Consider the following 23,426-nt stretch of genomic DNA (forward strand, 5'->3'; position numbering starts at 1 on the left):
CAATGCTCTCAACATGGCAAAGAACCCAGTTCAGCATAAGAGAACAAAGCACATTGATGTGCGACATTATTTTCTCAGAGACAATATTGAAAAGGGGTTTATCTGCATGAAGTTCTATAGCACAGAAGATCAAATTACAGACATCTTCACCAAAGCACTGAGCAGAGAGCACTTTGAAAAGAATTGTCTTGCACTAGGGTTGATAAAATTAAGTTAAGGACCTGGTCCCTCGATGATTGGCTATGAAAGAAATGTACAAGTGAAATTGCTAAAAAGTATTTTCTGGCAAGGTCTAACTCATTTCTATACCGTTACAGGTAGACACGCATGACGATTACAGAGCAAACAAGGAGCTAATGTATTGCATCTTTGCAAATGGATGAGCATCACATTTACAAAATCTGTTAGGGAACCTAGTTCCTGCGACACAAGTTAGTAGTTCCTTTTTTACTCTCATGCACAAGTTTTTAAACGGCTAAAAAGGGTGCCACGTCATTAAATTATCAGCTTCTTTTTTTTTGGGAACCCAAGCGTCCTACCCGTTACAAAATGACCCATCTACCCAGAAAATCAATACACATTCACAACTGGTCCCTCACCCCCTTTTTAATAAACCCAAACTCTGTCACTCTCACAACTGTTCACATCAAAAGCCAAAAATTCCCTTTTTCTCTCAACAGCCAAACACTCTCTTCTTTCATAAACTCTCATTACACTCTATAATGTCTAAGAATCTCGAAGTCTCAAATGTCCCCAGTATTGTCCCCACTATATCTTCATCTCTTGAAGCACCGGTGACAGAGTCTAAGCACCTTACGCCACCCATACCAAGACCCTAAGCAAGATTCCCAACCACCCACTGCCTCTTCTCCACCCCAATCAAGTTTTGTTTCTCATCGTAGTCGCAAAACTTCGAATCCCAAGAGGTTTGTGGCTACGAACTCTCCCTCTGCCTCGCCGGAAAAAATGGTTGAGGGAGAAACAGTAGAGGGGGAATAACATCAGGAAGTTTCCAGTTTGCGCTTAGACGAGAGAGTTCTGAGGCACAACAGAGTGTGGTTAATACAATGACTACCCAAGTCTCGATTTGAATACTGCAGATCTTACAGGTAATATTTCTTTTGTGCCTTCTGAGTTTCCTTTGGATTTAGAAGAACAAGAGTCCATAGAAAATATGTTATCAATAGCTGCTGAATGGTGTGTGGATGGTTGCTATGAAGGTGTGTCTAAAACCAATGGGTCTCAGGGGAAGGTGAGAATCTATAGAAAGAGGGTAGAGAATTGGTGCCTATCGAAAATTTGGCACCTGAAAGTACTACTGGGGAACCACTCGAGGGGCCTAATCCATCTGCCCAAGAGGAGCCCTCTGCTCCTACTTGGAATGAAACCCCTTGTTCATCAAAAGAACCCCAGGTCAACACTGATCCTACTCCCTTTTCTCATTTATATGTTGAGCCATTGGCCATTGTTGCTCCCGAGATGAGATCTATGTATGAGGAGGAGAATGACGGTAGTGAAGAAGACTATGATAGCGTGGCTTTTGCAAGCTTTATTAGTGTTAGGAGTAGCAGGGCAACTCCCAAAACACCCACTCCTAAGAGACCTACTACTAGGCTACAACAGAAGGAGGCTCTTGTGTCAGCTCTAAAGAAAAGTAAGAAAGAAAAGAAGAGGAGAAAGTTGGTGAAGGGTGGAAAGTTAGTACATGAAGAGGTGGTGCCCACAGCTCTTGTTGTGGACATTGATGACGAGGTGGATGAGGAACCCAATCCCTTAATTTTTAAATCCTCCAAGAAACCCACAGTTCAAAATTCTAGAAAAAAAGAGTCATTTATGAAAGTGATGGAAGTTAGTAATGTTGAAGCAGGTGAGTCTGGAGAAAAAGCAACTGAGGGGTCTAGTAAAAACGTGTCTGAGAAATCTGTGTCTAAGAAGGTGTCTGAGAATCCTACAGAAAAAGTTTAAAATGTGAGAAAATCAGTGAAACGGAAGGCTGGTGCCAATGAGGGACCTGGTTCCTCAATAAGGACCAAGGTGAGGGTGGCCAAGAATGAAGGAAGGGAAAATCTGAGAAATCAAAAAGTGTTGTGGGGCAGAACATTTGCCCCTAATATTCTCGACATGCCAGGAATGCGCCAACTGGTTGATATCTGTGACTTTCAACAGTGGGCACCTTTGTTCACAAATAAGAGTCCTACAGTATATGAGGCCGAAGTGCGCAGTTTTTATGTTGATTTTTTCACAATCGAGGATGATAACATTTGCATGAAAGTGAATGGGGTTGATTTTGTATTGGATGAAGCTGTGTTGGGAACCATCTTGGGTGTGCCTACTGACGGAATATCCTCCATTGAGGGGACTTGTTTCGTCAAACTTTGGAAATGCCATTCTGAAGGATGATGCAGTGTAGCAGGGGGAACAGGTAAACAAGAAAGCCCTCCTTCCAGTGTACCAGATGCTATTCAAAATGGGGAACAAGGTGTTGCTCCCTCGTGCAGAAAGACGTTCTATTACATCACGAGCAGACTTGTTCCTCATGGAAGCACTGGATGCATACTCCACTATACTCTGCCGGGAATCATGATTGAGCACATGAAAAAGGTAGCAGATTTCAAGGATGGTAATCATGGGCTGCCCTATGGGTTTCTTCTCACCAAAGTTTTTGAGTTCTTCAAAGTTCCCCTGGGAAAGGCCACCATGGGTACTCGCAAGCAGAGTTTTTCCAAAACCACCTTGGAAGAGTGTGAGTGCATCGATAAAAAAAAGAGGGGTTGGCAGCAATTCCACTATCTCTCAACTGATTGAAGCTCAGAATATCGCTAATGAAGATATAAGGAAGTTGAAGGCAAGGAATGTTATCCTTGAGGGTCAGCTCAGTCAGGCCCAGGAGGCAACTGGTTCCAGTAGCTCACAAAACGCATAGGTTGATCGCCTGACCAAAGTAAATGTTGATCTCAAGAAACAAGTCGAGGACCTGAAGGAGAGGTTGCTCAATAAGCAAGGGTCTGCAAATGCTTGAATGGATATCTTCCTTAGAAATCTTTCCCCTTCCTCTCTACCTCCCTCTTCCAGTGCTCCTTAGAGTCATTCCCTTCCAGTGTCAAGTTCAAGTTGTTTCTATTTCCTATTTTCGCTTATGTTTGATGACTGGTACTTTTTTTTGCTGTTTTTATTTTGTGGTGATTGTGTAACAATGGAACTGCTCCATGTTTATTTCCAAAATTAATGAATTTCTCGTCCTTTTGATGTGCATATCTTGTTCTTCTACTCTATTTTTAGTCATGATTGTGTGCACACATATGGCATGCGTTAACCAGGGTAGACTTCATTTTATTTTTTGCTTGTGCCTAATCTTTTATGATGCCAAAATGGGGAAAAGTAATTGAGGGGGAACAAGCACAAGCTCAGGGAGAATTTATTAATTGAGGGGGAACAAGAGTGAGGACACCACAGGCTCAGGGGGGATTTCAATTACAAGTTTGTCATCATCAAAAAAATGGGAAATTGATAAGTTATGTGTCCTGCTATGTTTTGATGATCTGACAAACTTAATGTTAAGAACCAAATGGGGAACCTGTTCCATATCCTCTGAGTGCTCAAAGATCAACAAGTCTCAAGTCGGGGACATACTCCAACTTTCAGAGTCCAAGAAACATCAGAGGGAACAGATCGACATCAGTTCCCTTGCTGACAGTACCAGTCAACTCCCCACAGCTGTAAAGTGACTGCAATTGTTCATCTGCACACACGCAACAGTGCAAACAGTGGAGCAGTCACTTTATAGGGAATGCCTTTGTACCAAACATGCTTGCATCATTCAAGTGATGTCACTTATGTAATATTAACATGAAGCAAAGCAAAAACAATACACTTGCACACTCAGAATCGATCAAGCTCTCTCTCAAGGGTATTGCCAACTTGCAAGTGACATTCAAGGCGTCAAGAACAAAGATCAACATAACGAAGGACCAGTTTCCTGCATTGAGTCATCATATGTCCTTAGTTGTGTAGCACCTTTGTCAAAACAAATTACTTGTAATTCCTACTTAGCCTGTTAGAAGCATTGTGTAGGAAACCCTTGTAAAATCATAAACCATATGTTTGTGTCTTGGCTAGAGTTAGTCGAGTTGTAAACTTTGTAATAGAGTTATTATAAAGGGGCTTGTAATAGATTTGTTACAAGTTAGTGAGGGATTAAGAGGTTAATTCCTAGGTTACAACAGTTTGTAATCTGAAGTTTGCTCAGTAGTGAAGTTGAAATCCTACAAGGGTAGGTCGTGGTTTTTAATCCCGTGAGCTGGAGTTTTTCACGTAAAAATTTACTGTGTCATTTACCTACTGTTGTGTGTGCATTTTCTTTGAAAACTGATGGTTCTTTATATAGTTTAGTGGACCCTTAGTTTCTATCGTGACCCTTCACAATTCCCATTTGATCCTGGACAAGGGTGTTGCTAACGGGGGAGTACTGATACGATTAAGAAATATTCCTACTATTAATAAGGGACAATGAGAGCTGCATCCGGATATTTTCGGGTCAAGAAGGGTATATTTGTAACAACAATAAAATAAAGGATTTTTATTGGTTGACCAAAGGGTTTAGGTGGAATTTAAGGCTGGGCACGCTGTTAGGATACAACGCTGCATCCACATGTATCTTAAAAGAAGGGCGCGTGTCCCACCTTTTCTCAGTACGGTGTATGCTTAGCCATCCCTATGCTTTTTTGGTTATTGTGGATTCTCTCCTCACTCTGTTTTAACTATTCTCCGAAGGTGAGATTTACTTATGCTGAAATTTTCAATATTGACTGTTCTGTTTAACTCTTTTTAGTCCCTGCTCCGTCTTTCTATATTGATTGTTGTGTTTAATTATTTTTTGGTCCCCGCTCTGTGCAGTTCTTTGTTGACAAGTTAGACTAGGTTCTTTTAGTTACACTTGGGTGAATTTTGTTCATCTTGATAAATTCCTGGCTTTTATGTAAGCCTCTGGTTGTTAGTACACATATGTGTAACTAAGTTGTCGCTGGTGAAACTTTGTTTTGTATTTTGAGTTGACAAACATTTTGTGTTGTGCCAACTTATATACAATAAAAATGTCATCCATCAGACACATTCTTTTAGGCTATGCAAATTGTAATGATTAGGCCAGTGGATGATTACGCCAAGAGTTTTTTCCCCTTTGCCATGGATGTAGAAATGGGAGTGATAAAGAATCAATTAAACCTCTTTATGGCAAAAAGGGACAGACACTTCCAGGATCAAACGAAAATCAGTTTCTTACAACATATTTGAGATGCCGCATGCCGCTGGAGCTACAAATTTATTTAGCTTTTGTGTTTCTTACTTTAGGGGGCTACTGGTGTGGAACAATGGATATATATGATAGATGTATGTTTTAGATATAAAAATTGCTATCCATCTCCTTAGTATAACTAATTGAAAGGGCAAAGGTGACTGAATTATTTTCTTGTGAATTTTGCATATTATTCTTCTTTTCTCACTATTAAGATGCTTCATTAGTAATAAGAAGATTATAATGATTAGTTTCAACTACTGCTTGCTTCTAATTGCACAAATAAAAAAGTTGAGATAAAATTTGATTACATCCTAAAGCAATTGTGAAGTTTCTAATTGCTTTCTTTGTTTTATTAATGCTCATACACATAGATTAACTCTGACCATGTTATTTCCTTATCTTCTTGCTATAGATAAACAATGTCAAGATAAACATCAACTCGCTCCTCTCCTTCAAAGCATCTGAGGCTGGAACTGTTGTCTTCATGCTGGTTTGATCCCGCGTGTCTGTAACGATCCGATCGGTCGTTTTGAGTATTACACCCGTTTTTCCATTTACTGCTCAAATTGTGATTTACGATTGTTATTTGACTTGCCGGGATAATTGGTTCGGGTCCGGTGAGGTTTTGGAATGATTTGGAACACTTAGTTCCAAGGTTTAAAATTTAAGTTGAAAGGTTGACCGGATGTTGATTGATGTGTAACGACCCCGGAGAATTTTTGCTAAGGAAATTAAGGATTAAGGTTTTTGTAGTGCCGAGGTAGATCAATTTGAACAATGCACCTATGTGTGAAGGAAAAATATTTTGCCTGAAAAGGGGCCATTTCTGCGACCACTATGCGGTCGCAGAATCACTCTGCGGACCGCATAATGGTCGCAGAGTGGATCGGGAGAGGGGCAAGATTTGAGAAAAATCCGCGGTGCATTATGCGACCGCAGACCTGTTCTGCGGTGCATTATGTGACCGCAGAATAGGTATGTGGGCCGCATAATGACCGCAGACCGGGTCAGTCACGCCCAGTTTTGGAGGCCAAATTATGCGGCCGATATGCGAACCGCATATGTGTTATGCGATCGCATAACTGCGTCGGGGCTTCAATTCTTTATAATTTTTGACCCGACCCAACTTCGATTTATAGCCCTTGAAGCTTATTTTGGAGCAAAAATCTGACATTTTTAGAGAGAAGGGAGAGTGTTCTAGAGAGAGGAAGAAGCTCAAGTGCTTTGTTCATCAAGATCTTGTTCAAGTTTTGAAATCTAACAAGGAAATATCACAAGATCTTCACCCAAGAGGTAAGGTTCTAACCCCTAGTATTCAATTTCGAGTTTGGATAAAGATGGGTGATTAAGAGTATGATTCTTGGGTGTAACAGTATTATTTATACGTATCAATAAGGTTTATGGAAAGATTGTTGAGTTCAAATGGGTAAGAATTGGGTTGAAAATGGTAGAAATCTTCAAAGACTTTAATTGAAGATTTTAGGGTCGAGCTGATGTCGGAATTTGGTGAAATTTGTATGATTGGACTCGTGGTTGGATGGGCGTTCATATTTTGTAATTTTTGTCGAGTTCCGAGACGTGGGTTCCACGGACGATTTTTTGAGTTAATTTTGAATTTTTATTGGAAAATTAGTATTTCCTTATGGAATTAATTACAATAATTAGTATTGATTGAATCGAATTAATTGTGGCTAGATACGAGGCTTTCGGAGACCAATTCTCGTGGCAAGGGCATAGCGGAATAAAGAATTACACGGTTTGAGGTAAGTAACCGTTTTAAATTTGGTTCTGAGGGTATGAAACCCCGGATTATGTGTTATGTGAGTGGTTTTGAGGTGACGCACATGCTAGGTGACGGGTGTGTGAGCGTGCACCGTAGGAATTGTGACTTGGTCAAATTCCTTGGAACTGTGTAGTTGAATTATCCGTTGATATCTGTACATTCTCTACGTGATAGGTAAAAATTTAGCTGAGACTCGTATTAAAAATCATGTTTAGACATATGTTGTTATTATTGGTACTCACTAGGGTCATTTCTGTGATTGAATAATATGTTCAAATTGTAATTTTTCACTCAGTCATGTTTATTCATTTTATATCATATCTCAGTCTCTCTTATTTATTATTGATGCATCATATCACTATTTTTGGGCTGCTTATCATGATTTCTAAGAGCCCGAGAGACTGGAGAGGTTGATGACTGAGTGAGACCGAGGGCCTAATTGTGAGGATATTTATGGATCAGGCTACACGCCGCAGCACATTTATTGATTTATGCCATGATTGGCTTGATATAGCGTTTGGGCTGAAGGAGCCCCTCCGGAGTCTGTACATACCCCCAGTGAGCGCAGGTATCTACTGAGTGCCGAGTGCTGAGTGACTGTCGGGAATGAGTGACTATGAGGAAAGAGTGACCGTGAGGTTGGAGTGAATGGGAGGACTGAGTGATTGTTACTCTGAGAGGATGCATTGATTGCATTATTTGCTGCATTTTAGCTGTCATATATCACTATTTTTGGAAATTCAGAAAAAATATTATTTTCTGTGTTAGTAAAATTTGATATGAAATTTCTGTGAAATATTAAATGTTGAACTTGAGAGCATGCTTACCATTTTATGTTGGAAAGTACTGTATTTGGACTTAGCTGAGAAGCTCGTCACTACTTTTAGTTCCTTATCTATTATTGTTACTTGTTGAGTTGGTTGTACTCATACTACACCATGCACTTCGTGTGCAGATCCAGGTGATTCCGGACACAGTAGGTGTTGATTCTTTCGTACAGTCAATTTTCCGGAGATTCAGAGGTAGCTGCCATGTTTCGCAGACCTTGTCTCTCCTTCCCTATCCTTTTGTTTATTGTATTTGGTCTTGGATTATTATAGACCGGGTTTCCCAGACTTGTAATGCATAGATGCTCATGTACTCGGTGACACCGAATTTTGGAAGTGTTTTTATATCCAGTATTTGTGGAATTTACTCTTAAACTTAATTATCATGTTTTCCGTATTTAAAAAAAATTGTGGGTTATTGATATTGTCGGCTTGCCTAGTATCGAGATAGGCGTCATCACGATGGGTGAGATTTTGGGTCATGACAGTGTCGTTAGTTGATTTTATTTATAGAGCAAAGAAAGTTGCAGTTCATATTATAATTCACTCTTTAAATGTTTGAACAACCGGAAGAAGCGAACTAGAAGACTCCTCCTCCTGATTGACTAATGGTAGGACCAACAAATCAGCTTACATAAGATTAGGCTTGCAACTGGACGGAAGATAGCATTTAGGATCCAAATTAGATCACAACCTCACAAAGACCCGATAATAAAATGGATGGTAGATTCAACTATTAATTTCATTATATAATTCTTGAATTACAGTAGATTTGATAGATTAGGTTCACAGTTGCTTTAGAACAAAGCACTTTTACATCGCTTAGTTCGAACAACTCATCTCAAGTGTGCCATAAAATCTGGAGGAGCCTATTACTTGCTCTATTGGGTTCCTTTCTCAAATAGATTAATCTTGGCCAAGGATAAGCTATTTCTTCTAGGAAAGAAAATTGCTCATCCCACATTATAACGCAATGTTTAATGATGATTTCATTGTATGAGACTCGAGATACAGGAGATGTTTGGAAGGTAGCAGACCAACAGTTCACAGTCTGAAATATCTTTCCTTTAGTTTCGTTGAACTTCTACCATTTCGTTGCATTAGGTCTCTTAGAGTTGACTCCTCTCTGCTTATTCTTTTCTCAGTTTTTCAAATTCATATAGTAGGCATAAATTAGTATAGTTGAGTTGATTGATACTCTGGAATTTGTCTCTGAATTGCTGTGTGTGTGTGTCTGCTTTCTCTCCTTTCCAGGTCGAGTTTGAGCCTTCCGTTCCCAAATCAGAAAGCCAAGTATTATAGAGAGCTGGAAGCTGCTGTTGATGTTGTCAAGCAAGCTTGTCGTCTCTGAGTTGATGTAATTTCTCCACTTATTGTAAATAATTAGCTAATTACTCATCCACTTCCGTTTATATGACTGCATTTCAGTAGACATAACTTTAACTTGTTAATTTGACTTATATGTTAGATTACTGTTGGTGAAAGGGTGTTTGACACGAAGTTTAAAATTTTTAATTTGACTTATTTACTACTATGTTGATGAAAGTGGAAGAAAATATTGAAGTGAAGATAATCCTAAAAAGTTACGAAAATTGTATAGAAATGCAATTGTGTCAAATATCTTAGCATGTTCCAAATATAAGTTGGGACCCGAGGAGTTTTATCTGTTGGCTGCATTTGGCAATTATTCTATTATTTTGAGTTCAAAGCTATTTTTCCTTTTCATGGCCTTATGGAACAACTTCCTTGAGTTTAATTGAAAGATATGAGGCTTCGGACTAAAGTTCTTGAAATTGGTTAGAATGTGAGGTTGCAAGGCTTCGCGTACTGCTACTGCAATTTAAAATGCAGGTTTTCACTCATTTTAGGTAGTTTCATAGCCAATGCACATTGCTAAAGTGATAGAACTTGTTCTGAGGTACTTAAAATTGAAGATCTTTGAAAAATGTACACTGCACCTTATCTCAAACAAGGCAAGAGTAGTCAGTTAGTTCAGGTGAAATTTGCTTTAGTTCTATACTTCTGATAAATGAAATGATTGAATTGAAATTTAAGCATATCTGCAATAGCCATCTTTTTGCTTATCTTCAGTAGTCCGCTTGTCAAATACTGCAACCATTTTATCTAACAAAGACTGCTGATTTCCTTACAATTTCTAGGTGAAGAAGTCGTCGTTCTCATGTGATAGTAGGATTCTTGAGAAAATTGACCAGACCCCAGTCACTATTGCAGATTTTGGAGTGAAGGCTTTAGTTAGCTTGGGTAACTTATCCATAATTTCTTAAATAATCAAAGGAAATTCTTTTTCATTATTTCTTGATTTTACATTTTTGCACCATAGTGAATATTTTGGTTGCAAGTTATCATTGTATTCTTCTGAATGTGCAGATCCAATTCCTCTATCGTCGACCACTACAATAAAAGCATACTTCATTGACTCAGAACATGAACCACAAAAATAAGTTTCTATTCCTCCCTAATATTTTATTCTCAATCTGAAACTGTACATAATGAGTTGATAAAGTCAGACAGACTTTGAAGATACACCCAAAAACTAAGAAGCCCTTCAATGAAGGCCGCCGTTGTCAATTTTAAGAAAATCAAAGACACATGAGATGGGGGAAAAAGCGGCTTTAAGTTTTACGATTTTTGAATTTTTATTTTGCTTGGTGTTACTGACAACAACAACAACAACAACAACAACAACAACAACAACAACCGAGTAAAATCCCACTAATGGGGTCTGGGCAGGGTAGTGTGTACGCAGACCTTACCCCTACCCCGAAGGAGTAGAGAGGTTGTTTCCGAAAGACCCTCGGCTCAAAAAGACAAAAGGGTAAAAAGGGAGACAATATTAGTATCACAACAACAATCATAGGATAAATAGGAACACCATGAAATCCAGAAGAAAGATGCAAAGTAAAGGGAGACAATATTAATAAATATTAGTATCACCACAACAGTCATAAGAAAAATAGAAACACCATGAAATCTAGAAGAAAGATGTAAAGCAAAAGCGATAGCTAGTAAATAGGACATACACTGAAAAACGAAATAGTAAGCCACAACATTCCCACTAGTTATCTTAGACAAAAACCCTACATGGCTAGTCCCACCATGTTACGAAGTAAGGCACGACTCAACTACCTCCTAACCTACAACCCAAATACTCGACCTCCACATCTTCCTATCAAGTGCTATATCCTGCCTGATCACCTCTCTCCAATATTTCTTAGGCCGCCCTCTACCTCTTCTCGTGCCCTCCGTAACCAGCTGCTCACACCTCTGTACCGGAGCATCTGGGCTTCTCCTCTGAACATGTCCGAACCATCTAAGCCTCGCTTCCCACATCTTGTCATCAATGGGAGCCACATGCACCTTCTCCCGAATATCATCATTCCTAATCTTATCTATCCTAGTATGCTCGCACATCCACCGCAACATCCTCATTTCTGCTACTTTCATCTTCTGGATATGTGAGTTCTTAACGGGCCAACACTCAGCCCCATACATCATGGCCGGTCTAACCACCGCTTTATAAAACTTACCTTTGAGTATCGGTGGCACTCTCTTGTCACACAGGACTCCAGATGCTAACCTCCACTTCATCCATCCTACCCCAATACGGTGTGTGACATCCTCGTCGATCTCCCCTCCCCCCCTGGGATAACCGAACCAAGGTACTTGAAGTTTCCTCTACTCGGGATGACCTGCGAATCAAGCCTCGCATCCACGCCCACTTCCCCTGGCTCAGCGCTGAACTTACACTCCAGGTATTCCGTCTTCATCCTGCTCAGCTTGAAACCCTTAGACTCAAGAGCCTGTCTCCAAACCTCCAGCCTCTCGTTAACACCGGCTCGCGACTCATCAATCAGAACTATGTCATCGGCGAATAGCATGCACCATGGCACATCCCCTTGAATATGGTGTGTTAACGCGTCCATCACCAGGGCGAATAAGAACGGACTGAGCGCAGAACCTTGGTGTAACCCCATTACAACCGGAAAATGCTCAGAGTCGCCTCCTACTGTCCTAACCCGAGTCTTAGCCCCATCATACATGTCCTTAATCACCATAATGTAGGGAACCGACACACCTTTTGCCTCCAGGCATCTCCAAAGAATTTCTCTAGGAACCTTGTCATATGCTTTCTCTAGGTCAATAAACACCATGTGCAAATCCTTCTTCCTCTCTCTGTATAGTTCCACCAACCTTCTAACAAGGTGTATAGCTTCTGTAGTCGAACGACCCGGCATGAACCCGAACTGATTGTCGAATACAGACACTGTCATCCTCACCCTCGCTTCAACCACTCTCTCCCACACTTTCATGGTATGACTCAGTAATTTGATAGCCCTATAATTGTTATAACTCTGGATATCACCTTTGTTCTTATACAATAGAACCACCGTACTCCACCTCCACTCATCCGGCATCCTTTTTCCCTTAAAAATAATATTAAATAACCTAGTCAATCACTCCAAACCTGCTCTCCCCACACACTTCCAAAATTCTACCAGAATCTCATCTGGCCCGGTCGCTCTGCCCCTACTCATCTTACGCATAGCTCCCACGACCTCCTCAACCTCGATACGCTTGCAGTACCCAAAGTCACGGTGACTCTCGGAATGCTCCAATTCGCCTAGCACAATATCCCGATCCCCTTCTTCATTCAGAAGTTTATGAAAGTAAGTCTGTCATCTCCTCTTAATCTGGGCATCTTCCATCAATACTCTATCATCTTCGTCCTTGATGCATCTCACTTAGTCCAAATCCCGAGCCTTCCTCTCTCTCAACTTAGCCAGCCGGAATAACTTCTTATCCCTACCTTTTTTCCCCAATTCCTCGTACATACGACCATAAGCCGCAGTCTTAGCCTCTGTGACCGCCAGCTTAGCCTCCTTCCTAGCTGCCTTATACCTATCCATTCACACTCGCCTCTCCTCCTCACCTATGCTCCCCACTAACTTTAGGTACGCCGCCTTCTTTGCTTTCACTTTACCTTGGACCACTTCATTCCACCACCAGTTTCCTTTCTACCCACCAGAGACGCTCGTCGAGACCCCTAACACCTCTCTCGCAACCTCCCTAATACAGTCTGTTGTCGTTGACCACATAGTGCTCGCGTCACCACTGCTCCTCCAAGCTCCCATAGCCGACAACCGCCCCTCCAACGCTTGGGCTTTATCCTTAGTTAAGGCTCCCCACCTGATTCTTGGTCTTCCTCGAGTAGACATTTTCCTCCTCTTTAGCATAATACCAACGTCCATCACCAAGAGCCTATGCTGCGTCGCGAGTATCTCACCCGGAATCACCTTGCAATCCTTGCACAACCTTCTATCACACCTCCTGAGGAGGAGATAGTCAATCTGGGTTTTCGCCACCGCATTTTAAAAAGTAACCAAATGCCCCTCCCTCTTCTGAAAGCTAGGGTTCGCAATCATTAACCCAAAAGCCTTACCGAAGTCTAACAACGATGTACCTCCTCCGTTCCTCTCCCCAAAACCAAAGCCTCCATACACCTCGCCATAACCACCTGCGGTCGATCCAATATGCCCATTGAAATCCCCTCCTATGAATAGCTTTTCAGCAGGCGGAACCTGACGCACAATCTCATCTAACCCTTCCCAGAAGCGTCGTTTAACCTCCTCATCTAGGCCCACATGCGGCGCATAGGCGCTAATGATATTTAGGGTGCACTCTCCAACCATCAACTTAATAGTCATCAATCTATCATTCACTCGTCTAATCTCAACCACAGACTCTCTAAGTTCCATATCCACCAAGATGCCCACTCCATTCTTACCTTTCTGGACTCCTGAGTACCAAAGTTTATACCCGTCCACGTCCCTCGCCCTTGACCTTACCCACCTTGTCTCCTGGACATACGCTATATTGACCCTCCTCTTCTGGAGGATCTTCACCAACTCTATAGATTTACCCGTCAATGTACCTACGTTCCATGACCCAATTCTCAACCTACAGACACCCTTGTTCCATTTACCTCCCTTGCCTCCCGCCCCACCCCCTAAACCCTGCCCTACCTCCCGCCCCACCCCCCGTTTCCCCCGAGGACATGACCTCACTCGACCATCCCAGACCACAGTCACTCTACCTACGGCAGAGTAAGGGGAATCACTATCACACAAGGCAACAGACCAAACCAGAAGAATACAAGTTGCAACAACAGGCACACTAATACAGTAAATAAACTAGTACGAGGTAAGATGTCAGCAATTTAACTCACACAACAAAGGGAAACTGAAAAACGGGAGGTACCAACTCTCGCGAGCAGAAAAAATACAATAAAAATACGGATACCACGAGTACCAGATATAGAACGAAAGAACCTGGAGCAAGTTTTCCTGAAGCGTGTCGGATCTGCTCAAGAGCACTCGCAAGTCCTATTGTGTCCCGCCTGAAAGTTGTTCGGAAGTCGTTGGAGTTTACAAAACTTGCCTGCAATCTGAACACACCGGAAAATAGTCTGTCATCGCCGGAAAAAAGCTGCACTTGTCCAAAGAAACAGACGCACCCACACACACAAGGGAGGGGGGAGAGAGAAAGGGAAAGAGAGAGGGGAAGAAGAAGATGGTCCGCCCTCTAATTCTCACACACACACACACACACACACACACACACAAAAATAACGTAGAGAGCTCAACTTTAAGCTACCAGTGATTTCACGAAACAAAGGTCACCAGAACCGGTTAAAGCATTTGGAGATAAGGGAAAAGTGAAAAGAGGGTTCAGATTTGGGAAAAATGTGATTGGAACTAGAGTGAAAAACGTGATTGTAGATCTGAAACAATTTTTTTTTAAATGATGAATATCGTTGTGAAATACAACAACAACATTAATTGTCAATACAACAACAACATTAATAAAGCGAAAATATGACACAACAATATTAATCAGCAAAAATGACAAAAATTGTCCGAATCAAGATTGACAGTTGATAAGAATCAAGATTGAACTATGAACTCTTTTGAAAGGTACTAGGAGTTCAGGTTTGTCACATGTTTTCTCCTTTAATTGATTAATTTAATCTCTTAGCTCGTTGAGTTTTAATGAACGTCATAGGATATGTGTATTTGGGATCTCAGGCATTCGATTTGGACTACCAATCTGCCATCAACAATAACACCGTGTAGCACCATTTGTGCTATATTTTTTTATTTTGTGCTTGATCAGGCAAGTTGGTTCATCTCATAATCTCATCTACACATCTTAGGAAAGTCTTTAACTTAGCCTATGATGGATTTGTAGCCCACAACCCTGGTCCAATTATAGCCTGTTTAGCCAAGCTGGAAAAATCGGCTTAATTTGATATGTGCTTTTTTTAAAAGTACTTTTGGGAAAAAAATAATTTGTGTTTGGCTAATCATTCTGAAAAGCACTTTTGAGCAATAATTTGTATTTGGCCAAATTTTTCAGAAAGTGCTTTAAAGTATCAAATTACAAATAAGGACCTGAATAGATTTACTTAATAGTTAATATTATAAGTAAATAAATAATCTTAAAACTTTGTTATTACATGCAATAATTAAATATTTTCATTTTACTTAAGTAAAATATGAAAATAAAATTTAAAGTACTTAATTTTTTTAATATAAGTTAAATATATTAAAAATCATTCAACAAATATAAAAAGCATTCACCCTTAAAGTTACTATATATTAGAATGCTATCCTAAAAATAATAAGAAATATTTATACATTAATATCCTAAGTATTAGATTTAATGGTTATTTTGGTATATACTACTATATTTTGTTAAGGGTATTTTTGATAAGAAGAAAAGTCAAAACTGCTTCTGCTTCTGTTTTTGAAAAGAAGCTACTTTTTTCTGCTTTTAAGAAACTGCTTTTGCTTCTTTCCAAAAGCACCTTTTTCCCCAAAAAAAAAGCTTGGTCAAACACCTCAAGTTAGAAAAAAAAGTATTTTTTGAGAAAAAAATACTTTTGACATCTTGAGAAGCTTGGTCAAACATGCTATAAGCTGCATAGTTTTGCCTAAAGGAGTAGATTATGGTACATTAAGATGGTCCATTTTCCTAAACAGATAAACCAAAAAATATAAATGTCAGTCTATTTGGAGTTGGCTTAAACTCTATGTGTTTATGATTTAAATTAAATTGATAATAAAAATTTACAATCACTCAAATAATCTCTAATTTAAAATTACAATTCAAATATAGTATAATTAAATATTTCAATTGTATCATTTAGGAACTAATAAATGATTATATTACTATGATAAACAATGTATGTCAAATAAAGTATACTTAAAAAGCTTCTGAATGGTACAAGGATAATATTACCACTAAAAATTAACAGAGAAACATTAAATAGCTGTATATTTAAACATGAACTGCTCATATAGTCGTTGGGCGTCGGCTTTGCCCGGACATAACCGCACTAGTAGCAGTTATAGGGAGTAATATTCTATGTTTCTGGAGTAGTAGTGTTGTTGAGTCAGTTATAAAAACTTTTCGCTGGGTTTGCAGATTAGTCCTTTATCTTTCTTTATTTGTTTCTTTATTTACCTTTTAGTCCTCTAATTTTGGGGTATATCAGCTTTATACGAGTCATTTGGTAAGGTATGAATGAGAATAGTTATCTTTTTTGTTGCTTAGATCTTCTTCTTTCTGCATTTTCTTCCAGTGTTCTTCCTTCAATCATTCGATTGTGTATCATGATTATACATGGAGGTCAAGAAATGCTGCAATCTCTTGAAAGAAAAAAAAATTACAAGCACTGCCACATGAATTAGAGGAGGTGCTAAATGTAATTATGATGGAAGGTGCAAAATGGAAGATGTGAGGACAAAAGTATTACACAAAGGAGTACGGAGGGAAAGACGTGATTCCTCTATTCTTAACCAAAGGTTGTTGGGAAAATAAATATATCCCGCCGAGAAATAATATTTACGTCAAATAATAACAACACAAGAGAGTAATAATAACACCAAATCTTTTAACGGGGTAAAATACAATACTCGAGCGGAGCAATATTACCACTATAATATTACAACTTAGTAGTATCAAGAGACTACTACAACTTCGAAAGAAATAACACTCTTTATTTAAAAACACATCACTACAATAATATTGTCACTCACTATTTATCTCACATACAACAATCTTTGGATTACTCTTACTGCTTTGCTTTCTACTTATCTTCTCTTTGTTTTTAGTATGTTTCAAAAGAGAAATGGAGCCTGCTATTTATAGAAAATACTTGTCTATCATTAGACCAATCAGAATTGTTTATTCTTTGCAATTTGCAGTGCAAATTGTCATCGGTTGAAACACATTTTTGTGACTTGGCCACCCAACTTGCCAATCTTTTTCCAGCCACCCAACTTGCAACTTTTTCTTTATTTCTTTTAGATTGGTCCCACAAATCTCCCCCTTAATTTTGAATTTTCTTGGTCATTCCAAGTCTTGATCTCAACCTTTGAAAATCTTCAAACTTGAGAGGCTTTGTGAAGATATCTGCAACTTGATCATGAGATCTCACATACTTGAGCTCGACTTCTTTCTTGGCAATGCATTCTCTGATGAAGTGATATCTTGTATCTATATGCTTGCTTCGATCATGATACACTGGATTCTTAACAAGTGCTTGTGCGGATTTGTTGTCAATACAAATCTTTATAGCTTCAATTTGTGGCAAATTGAGCTCCTTCAATAATCTTCTCAGACAAATAGCATGACACGTACAAGATGTTGCTGCTATATATTCAGTTTCACAAGTTGAGAGAGTAACAATTGATTATTTTTTTGAACTCCAAGAAATAACAGAATCACCCAAGAAAAATACAAAACCAGTTGTGCTTTTTCTATCATCAATATCTCCCGCATAATCACTATCACAAAATCTCATAAGGTTGAAATTACTAGAAGAAGAATAAAAAAGCCCAAAGTCAATTATACCTTTTAGGTAACGAAGAATTATTCTAGTGACTTTCAAATGGGTTGAGGTAGGAGCTTCCATGAAGCGGCTTACTACTCTAACTGTAAAGAGTATATCTGATTTGGTACACGTCAAGTACCTCAAACTTCCCATAAGACTCATCAAACTTGGACAATTTTGTCCCACTCTCCATCGGTGTGTTCACGGGGTTGCAATCGAGCATGTTGAACTTCTTCAAGATCTCCTTCGTATATCTTGCTTGAGAGATGAAAATTCCATCCTCCATCTGCTTCAATTCTAGGCCCATGTAGTATGGCATGAGTCCTACGTCTGTCATCTCGAACTCACGGGACATATCTTTCTTAAAAACTTCAAACAAACTTGGGTTATTACCCATAAAAATAAGATCATCAACATAAAGACAAACAAGCAAGATATCTCAATTAATATGAACTTTAAGGTAAAGAGCATATTCATGGAGACAACGAGTAAATCCATTGTCTTGAAAATACTTGTCGATGCAACTATTTCAAGCTCGTGGGGATTGCTTTAATCCATATAAAGTTTTTTTCAACTGCAACACTTTATCTTCATGGTTTTTGACCACTAAGCCCAATGGTTGTTCAACATAGACTTCTTCTTCAAGATAGTCATTCAAGAAGGCGCACTTGACGTCCAGTTGATGGATCTTCCACTTCATTTGCGCCGCCAAAGAGATCAGCAAACGAGTCATCTCCATGCGGGCAATAGGTGCATAGACTTCTTCATAGTCAATGCCTTGACTTTGCTTGTATCCTTTAGCCACAAGTCGTGCCGTGTATCTCTCTACATCTCCATCAGCATTCTTGTCTTGTATACCCATTTTACTCCAATTGCGCGATGACCCTTGGGAAGAGTTGTTAACTCCCAAGTGTTGTTCTTCTCTATTTACTCGATCTCCTCCTCCATGGCTTGTCTCCACCTTTTTTCTGTAACAGCTTCATCAAAGCTCATTGGTTCATTATCAGCAAAGAGACAATATAAAAAATCAAAATTAGTAACTTCTTCCGTGCCATCATAGAGCTCTTGAATACTCCTTGTATGTTGCAGTTGTTCATTTAAACTTTGTGGAGAAGAAAGAGATGCAACATTGGTTAGAGAAGGAGGTGGAGTTGTATCATGCACAAGTTCCACGGTCTCTGGTTCTTATTCATCGCCAAAGCATGGAAGAAAATCATATGAAGTTTCTTTCTGAGCTTCCCAATTCCATGCCAATTCTTCATCAAATTCAACATCACGACTCACCACCGTCTTGCCGCTACTTGGGTTGTATAGCTTGTAGCCTTTTAAACTCGTATCATAGCCAACAAACACATGCTTGACACTTCGATCGTCAAGCTTCGATCTCTCTTGATGTGGCACTTGAGCATATGATATGCTCCTAAAGATTCTCAAGTACTTAACACTTGGCTTTCTTCCACTCTATGCTTCTTGAGGAGTTTGATCTGTAACATTCCTTGTTGGAGACTTGTTGTTCAAATAAATTGTACAAGATACAGCTTCTGCCCAAAATTCCTTGGGCATACTTTTAGCTTGTAACATACATAGCCATATTAAGAATCTTTCGATTCTTTCTCTCTGCAACTCCATGTTGTTGGGAAAAATAAGGTACCGTTAAAGGGCGACGAATTCTATGATATTGACAAAAGTCATTAAATTCTTTTGAAGTGAATTTGCCTCCTCTATCGGACCTTAAACTTTTATTTCATAGCAACTTTCTTTTTCTACAAGTACTTTGAAAATTTTAAAAGCAGCAAAAGCTTCAGATTTTTGGTTCAAGAAAAAAACCCAAGTCTTTCTACTAAAGTCATCAATGAAGAGTAGAAAGTATTTACTTTTACCAAATGAAGGTGGATTGATTGGCCCACATACATCAGTGTGAACATGCTGGAGCGGTTTGGTTGATCTTGACATGGACTCCTTTGGAAAACTCCTCCTTGCATGTTTTTCAAAAAGGCAAGCTTCACACAATTGATTGGGATGGTTGATTAATGGTATCCCATGCACCATGTTCTTTTCTCCCATTGATTTGAGCGCTTCAAAATTCAAGTGCCCAAATCGCATGTGCCAATACCATGATTCATCTTGAACATTAGCCTTCAAACACTTTGCATCAATTGATTTAAGATTCAGAGAAAATAATCTATTCCTTACCATATGGACTTTAGAAATTAGAATTCCACCTGAATCTCTAAGCCAAAGATGCATATTTTTCATGTGGATGTCATATTACTTTTCAAGAAGTTGGCCCAAACTCAAAATATTACTTTTTAATTTTGGCACATAATAAACATCTTGAATTAGCTTGTGACTACCATCTTTACGAGATATCAGAATCGTACATATCCCTTCGATTTAAATCCTTGAGTCATCTCCAAAGGACACATTACCTCTCACCGTGTTATTGATCTCCACGAATTTCTCTTTGCATCTACACATATGATTGCTTGCTCCATTGTCCAAATACCACGAGTTACAATCATCCATGTCTTCTTCCTTGAGTGCCATCAATAACGTTGACTCATATTCTTCTTTCTTATCGTCAACAAGGTTAGCTTTTTCTTCAACATTGCTACGACATTCCCAAGAGTAATGGCCAAATTTATGACAATTATAACACTCAATTTTTGATTTGTCATACCTTTGTCCATTATTTTCTTGGTAGTAGCCACGTCCTCTTCCTCATCTATGTCCACGACCACGACCTCTGAATGTCTGGTGGGTTTTAACTTCATTGTTGAAGTTGTTACCGTTACTTCTTCATCTTCCATGACCTCCACGGCCTCGTCCCCGTCCATTCCCTCGATAACTCTTTTCACCTCCATAATCCTTGAAGGATGCCTCAATTTTAAGAAGTTGCTCCAATGGCACTTGTTATCTCCTTTTGATCTTTTCTTCGTGGGCCTGTAAAGATCCCTCCAATTGCCCTACCATCATAGAGTCTAAATCTTTAGACTCCTCAATAGCGCACACCACAAAATCAAATTTAGGTGTTAAAGTGCGAAGGATCTTTTCTACTACACGGACATCTTCAATGTCCTCCCTGTATCTTCTTAGTTGATTTACAACAGCCTTCACTTTTAAACAATAAGACGAAATACATTCGGATTCTTTCATTTTTAAAACTTCAAAATCAACCCTTAGAGTTTGAAGTTTTACCTTCCTCACCTTGTCAACTCCTTGAAGAGAATTTTATAAAATCCCCCAAGCTTCCTTTGAGGTGGTAGCATCTGTCACCTTCTCAAACATGGCATCATCCAAACATTGGTGGATGAGCGTTAGGGCTTGTTGATCCTTCTTCCTCGTCTTTGCCAAGACCTCTTTTTTATTTTGAGGCAGAGCTTCCTCATTACCGGGTTTTGCATACCCTCTGTCTGCGATTTTTCATACATCCTGAGAGCCAAGAATGGCTTTCATATGTAGACACCACTTCTCATAATTATCTTTTGTGAGACGGGGATACTGAAAAGACAGCGTACCATTATTTGTCATGGCTCTGATACCACGTTATTGGGAAAATAAATATATCCAGCCGAGAAATGATATCCACATCAAATAATAATAACACAAGAGAGTAATAATAACACCAAATCTTTTAACAGGGTAAAATACAATACCCGAGCGGAGCAATATTATCACTATAATATTACAACTTAGTAGTGACAAGAAACTACTACAACTTCGAAAGAAATAACACTCTTTATTTTAAAACACCTCACTACAATTATACTGTCACTCACTATTTATCTCACAGACAACAATCTGTGGATTACTCTCACTGTTTTGCTTTCTACTTAGCTTCTCTTTATTTTTGGTGTGTTTCAAAAGAGAAATGGAGCCTACTATTTATAGAAAACACTTGCCTACCATTAGACCAATCATAATGGTTTATTCTTTACAATTTGCAGTGCAAATTGCCATCGGTTGAAACACGTTTTGTGACTTGGCCGCCCAACTTGCCAATCTTTTTACAGCCACCCAACTTGCAACTTTTTCCAACTTTTTCTTTATTTCTTTTAGATGGATCCCACAGAGGTCTCGAGCTTTAAAAATAGAGAAACCCTGGTAGGGAGTGCTTTCCTCAATGGATCCTATGCGGCGCAAATCTAAATTAGTCAGATCAGTTTGTTCCTAAAATCAGATAGTTTAAACCCAAATGGATCCTACGCGGCGCAAATCTAAATTATAAGGAATACTAATGAGCTGCCCCATATTGCTTGAAACAAGAAAAAATTACTGAGCAAAAGCCAAAGCACTAGTTTTCTAATGGTTTCCTCCGTGTGCAGGTAAATATATTCTATGTTAGGTTTCTGTTATTATTCAGGGAAGCAAATAAAGTTGCTCACAATCTTTTGATGCACACAACCACTCTGCCTAATAGTTAAGAAAGATGTTCCACAACTACAACTCACTCCTTGGCAACACTGAATCTTGGCTTATACAAACCACTGAAGTGACAGTCCAAAAATGAAAGTCTAACATTCTGAAACATTCATGAACATTAAAACAAAAATATTAAAACATTTATAGCACCGATGTAAATAAGTAGCGGTGCAGAAGCTACAAAATAGAGTTAGATAGAATATAGAATAACGATATACAAACAAGAATTCAAACCAAATAACTAAGAAGCTGCATAAAGGCGACAAGTTAGAAGACACTCGACAAGATTGAGATCTTGCCAGGCCTTTTCACAGCCACCTTACGAAAAGAGGCTGTACATGTGTTATAAGTGATCTGCACTGTGTATTGATTAAGAAATAATTTTAGCATCATAGAGTAAAAAAAGATTATCACTCAATCACACGGCGTGGGAAAAATAAATAAAGATCACGTCATATTCAAAATGAACTGTACTTAAGGTTACTAGTCCCAAAGAATTGTCGAGGAAACTAAACTTTCGACGTGCAAAAGTGAAACTCCGTGAATTCCGTTCATGGGAACTTCGTCCAGGCAATAGTCTGTGGCTTCATCTTTCCGCACATTGTACTCGATCAAATGATAACCATCATTATCAACCATTTTGTATAGTATATTGCCGTTGGCCTTGAGAAATATGAAGTCACCCCACGTGGGCTTTCCAATCAATGATCCCAAAGTTGGAATCTTCGTGATGTTATTCCATGTCAAGCCAGTTTTCCCATCTTCCTCTAATGCCCAAATTGAAATTTTCCCTTCGACCATCCAGGAAATGCAAACACGATTAGCAAACGTACGCAATTTCAGTATGTTAGGATCGGGTTATCGAATAGTGCGGAATTCAGCCAAACAACGTTATAATGACAATAACAATGATAATGTAAGTTGATAATAACGGCAATTAAAGAAGATAAAGAAGACACAAATTTAACATGGTTCGGTCAAGGTGACCTACGTCCACAAGCGGAGAGGAGCAATTTTACTATACCAACAAGAGTACAAAATTAGAGTAAATACTCTAATTAATTCCAAATACCCCAAGAGAATAACCTCACAAGATCACTCCAAAGAAAGGGTTCACACAAGTATTTCCCAACACTCACTCTCTTACAAAATACTCTATAATGAAATAAAGGAGGAGAAAGA

General features: G+C 39.1%; 1 long non-coding RNA gene across 5 annotated transcripts; it reads left to right on the forward strand.

Annotated features, from left to right (window-relative positions):
- The first annotated feature begins 4,590 nt into the window (after positions 1-4,590).
- Positions 4,591-10,428, forward strand: LOC107774079 (uncharacterized). Of its 5 annotated transcripts, none has more exons than XR_012703210.1 (6): positions 4,591-4,770; positions 5,706-5,826; positions 6,989-7,056; positions 8,032-8,931; positions 9,158-9,260; positions 10,063-10,215. It is a non-coding gene; the product is annotated as an uncharacterized LOC107774079 (long non-coding RNA). The 5 variants fall into 5 exon arrangements; XR_012703211.1 differs by having other exon boundaries at positions 4,595-4,770; positions 5,706-6,586; XR_001645434.2 differs by adding an exon at positions 10,292-10,428 and having other exon boundaries at positions 4,600-4,770; positions 5,706-7,056; positions 10,063-10,165.
- The last annotated feature ends 12,998 nt before the right edge of the window (positions 10,429-23,426 follow it).

The sequence above is a fragment of the Nicotiana tabacum genome, chromosome 19 (assembly GCF_000715075.1).
Source record: "Nicotiana tabacum cultivar K326 chromosome 19, ASM71507v2, whole genome shotgun sequence".
Lineage (NCBI taxonomy): Eukaryota > Viridiplantae > Streptophyta > Magnoliopsida > Solanales > Solanaceae > Nicotiana > Nicotiana tabacum.